A 4297-nucleotide genomic window follows, 5' to 3' on the forward strand; every position below is an offset into this window, starting at 1 on the left:
TTTTATTAGTTTGTTGTTTTGATTGTATATGCTAGGGCTTTTAATGTGTTTGATAAAGTCCTCAAAGTCAAAATCTATGATGTAAACAGCTGTTAATACACAGTGAACTTTATACCTTAATAGTAACTACAGATAAACACAGAAAAAAATACAATAAATAAATAAATAAAACAATAATATCTGCAGTTATCTTCCAAGACACATTTTTGTCTATTTTTGTATTAGCTAAGCTTAATATCTCAGAGAAACCTTACAGAGAAAATAATGTCTGTCTGTCATGATTTGGTCAGTGTAATCATATATGATATTTTTATATTACCCAAAACATAAAATACACAGACACAACAAATTGTATGTTTTTGTGTGTGTGTGTGTGTGTGTGTGTGTGTGTGTGTGGGGCTGAAGCCCCGGGGCCCGAGCAAGGAGGGGGTCCGTGATTGGCTGTGGAGTAGATTGACGGACATCGGTAGCACCCATGGGCGTCGCTAGGCCATTTTTAGGGGGGCTATAGCCCGTACAGCGCCTGACTAAACTAAGAGTTATTTTTTTAACGTTTTAATCGTGCCTTGTGTTTAAACGTTCGAATACACATAGTTATGTGTCAGAATGCCTGTCTCCTCGTCAACACAGTTATTTGTGTCTTAAATGAACGTTAATAGTTAAAGATAAAGCATGTGCACTAGTTGGCTATTATGCGATCCTGGCATTATATGATGAGATTTTAAAGGCATATACACTGAAAAAAGTGAAACTACTGTGTTGTTCATTTAAAGTGCATTTTTACATTGGACTAAGTGAAAATCATGGTTTCTGGTTTAAACCTGTTTTGTTCAGTTTGCCTTAAAGCAAATAACGAACCCCCTAGAACAAATTAAAAGCAACAATTTGACTTGAGTAGTATTTTTACTTTAAACCAGAAGTTTTCATGTCATGTGACCACATGACGTCACATCAACTAACTCCTTGTTCGCGCCAGCCGGCGTTTTGCCATCCGCCATTATCGCTTCGAGTGTGAAGACGGTCCGTGGCCCAAGGAAATCGCTTTTAGACAAGGTAAGCATTCGAAAATGTGTTATTTTAATGAAAATAAGTGTTTTTCATTCAATTAATGGTTAGTGGCAGGATGGACAATTAGGCTATTACTTTACAGACAACTGTGTTTGTGCCCATGTTAGCTAAAGCTAGCCAAACCATGCAATCAATATGTATGTTGCCTCTTTTTGACAAATGCAAAGTTAATGTAGTTATTATTTCACTGTGATGTAAGGAAAATATAATGGTAGTTTTGTGTGATAAGGCTCGTTTGTCTCTAACAAAGTTAGTGCTTGAATAAACTATACGTTAACTCCTTTCTCATATGCATCTCAACCGTCAACGTTAGTTAAACATTGACTGCAGGAGCTGTAATGTTAACATTATATGAGAAGTTAATGGTACTGTCCGAATCAATTAATGTTTGTTTGTTTGAGGCCATGTGTGTATAGAGCGGGTTATTGTTCAGCACAACTCCGGAAAACAATTCTTCGGAGTTCACATAGGAAAATGGCTGAAGCGGGGCCAGTCTCAGGTGCGTTTCCCAATAGCATCGTTAGCCAACTAACATCGCAAGTTCCGTCGTTATTAACATAGTTCAACGATTTGGTGTTTCCCCGAAACCATCGTTCAAACGAACATTCACAAACTACATCGCAAACTTGTGTGGTTGAAACGACAGATCTCCAGCTGTGGTTAGAAGCATAGTTTCTTGTTTTTATGACATGTGGACTTAATAAATCATTATCTTGAGGAAAATTAGCAAGCTGACATTAAGTACAATGTATATCTTTTATTTCGAATGTATAAAAATATCATTTACATATTTTAGTTTGTCAGATTTTAAGCACCGTTTTTGAAGAGTGCGCATGTGCGTACGTTACGTGCTCTAGTACGCAAGAAAGAGATTGAATCTGGAAATAAAGCAAAATGACTAAGAAAAATGAAAATTAGTCCCCAGATGCCATGTCCGTAATTTATAGCAAAAAAATCTAGTATTAATTCGATCTCAAACGTATTAATTTAAAGAAGTTATTACTCCACCACCTGCGTGACATCATTCACCAACGTGGTTGAACGACAGGTTTGCAAAAATATGGTTTCGGGAAACAGTCGTGACTAGCTAGTTGATTTGTTCAACGATGCATGGTACTATGGTGGTGAAGCAGCGAGTTACGTCGTTGTACGAAAAACGCACCCTATATTAGCAAAAGAGTGTGAGAATGATAGTAGGTGATTGACAGTTTTGCATTAATGAAACGTATTGAATTAGAAAATGAGTTCTGATTGAAGAGGAAGAATTCATATTCCATTGTTTCACCTGTCAGCATAATGCAGTATAGTACAATATCACTACAATAGTATGTCTAAGGTCTAATTAATAATTACAGTTTGTAGTGATTATTATGGATGGTGCTAACTGCCCCAACAAAAAACTAAAATGTGAAATCTCACCTTTTTCTCTGTTTTACAGGTTGGATTTTGTTTCCTGGAAATTCCAGAATTTTGCCCTTATTGCTGAATTTGGTGAGTCCCAAAGTAATGTGAACATTATTTTCATGTGTTTTAAATAGGAATGACTAACACTAGAGAATAGCTTTTAAATTACCACAGAGGTACGTGACCGTATGAAAATATAATCCGGTTCACTTCATGTCAGTATTTAGTTTATTTGACTTTTTTTATTACATTTCGAGAATTACAAATACAAAATAACCCCAAATCAAAACTAATCAAGAAGTTACCCACCAATTTAATGTGGTTTATTTTACCAGACAGTATAAAAAAAATGCTGTTATTTCTTGCAGCTTCAAATGTCCTTAATTTATCTAAAATATTAAAGTTAAAAAACAACAACAAACTTTCTATAAATTAAATGCAAATATACCATGCTTTTTTTTTATTTCCTAGTCTTTCAATGAATGTGGAAATGCAAAGACTGTGGTACTTCTGTTTCACGAAGATCTGAGCTCCTCAAGCATTATAAGCTTGAACACAGACATTATGGACGCCACCATTCTTATGCATGCGTCTATTTCAACTGTCCTTGTACCTGCAAGACTTGGAAGTCACTTTTGAGCCACTTGTCAAGAAGTCATCAGTCCTCCCAAACTGAACTGACCACATTTAAATGTCTCTTATGCAATTGTAATCAGCCATCCACTTTGAAAGACTATTTTCAACATATAGCACAGCATCTGAAGAACAGTGAAACAGTTGATTGTGTGTTTCAGGGGTGTTCATACAAAACAAATATTTATGGTTCGTTTCGAACTCATAGAAGCAGAAATCATAAGGATTGTTCAGTTAATGACTTAAAGCTTGGAATCCTTGAGAAACAGGGCTCAAGCTCAGATATTTCTGTTGAAAGTCATATTTCTGACAATATCCATATTAATAGTGTTGGTACTGAGCTCTCAGAGGATTTATGTACAGAAAACTTGGATGATCAGGTTTTAAATGATTTGCCACGTAATATTGAGCTCAAAGTTGCCTCTCTCTTACTAAAGCTAGAACATATTTATCTTGTTTCTAGTGTGGCTGTTGATGAACTTTTGCAAGAGTTTGACTATTTAATAAGCACTGCTTCTGTCCCTCTTATACATCAAACCATTGCTCAGCACTTACAGAATGTTAACTGTCAAGTAGATGAAACTGTTCTGCAAGAACTAGCATCTACTCTTTGCAAGTCGAATCCTTTTTCAGCTTCATTTGGTGGTCATGGCCCACTTTCGACTGCTTGGAAGCGAAAGACGTACTACAAAAAACATTTTGATATTGTAGAACCTATAGAATATGTGCTCGACTCCCAAAACGGGCCTTGTGTTTAAACGTTCGAATACACATAGTTATGTCAAAATGCCTGTCTCCTCGTCAACACAGTTATTTGTGTCTTAAATAAACGTTAATAGTTAAAGATAAAGCATGTGCACTAGTTGGCTATTATGCGATCCTGGCATTATATGATGAGATTTTAAAGGGATATTCACCCAAAAATTTAAATACTGTCATCACTGTATTGACAGTGTTTACTGTCACATCATTACTCCGTTTCAAGTTGTTCTGAACCTGTATGAATTTCTTTGTTCTCCTCAACATAAAAGAAGATATTTTCCTGTTGACTCCAATAGTGTTTTTTCTTCTCCATACTATGGAAGTCATGGGGCACAGACACTGTTTGGTTACCAGTATTGTTCCAAATATATACACTCTAAAAAATGCTGGGTTAAATACAACCCAGTGCTGGGTAAAATAGGGACAAACC

The 4297-nt window shown here is 35.9% G+C and overlaps 1 long non-coding RNA gene across 1 annotated transcript; it reads left to right on the forward strand.

Moving 5' to 3' along the window:
* The first annotated feature begins 740 nt into the window (after window positions 1-740).
* Window positions 741-2981, forward strand: LOC107662167 (uncharacterized). The gene is made up of 3 exons (XR_001631195.1): window positions 741-1053; window positions 2507-2559; window positions 2944-2981. It is a non-coding gene; the product is annotated as an uncharacterized LOC107662167 (long non-coding RNA).
* Window positions 2982-4297: the final 1316 nt, after the last annotated feature.

The sequence above is a fragment of the Sinocyclocheilus anshuiensis genome, unplaced genomic scaffold (genome assembly GCF_001515605.1).
Source record: "Sinocyclocheilus anshuiensis isolate Anshui unplaced genomic scaffold, SAMN03320099.WGS_v1.1 scaffold1120, whole genome shotgun sequence".
Classification (NCBI taxonomy): Eukaryota; Metazoa; Chordata; class Actinopteri; order Cypriniformes; family Cyprinidae; genus Sinocyclocheilus; species Sinocyclocheilus anshuiensis.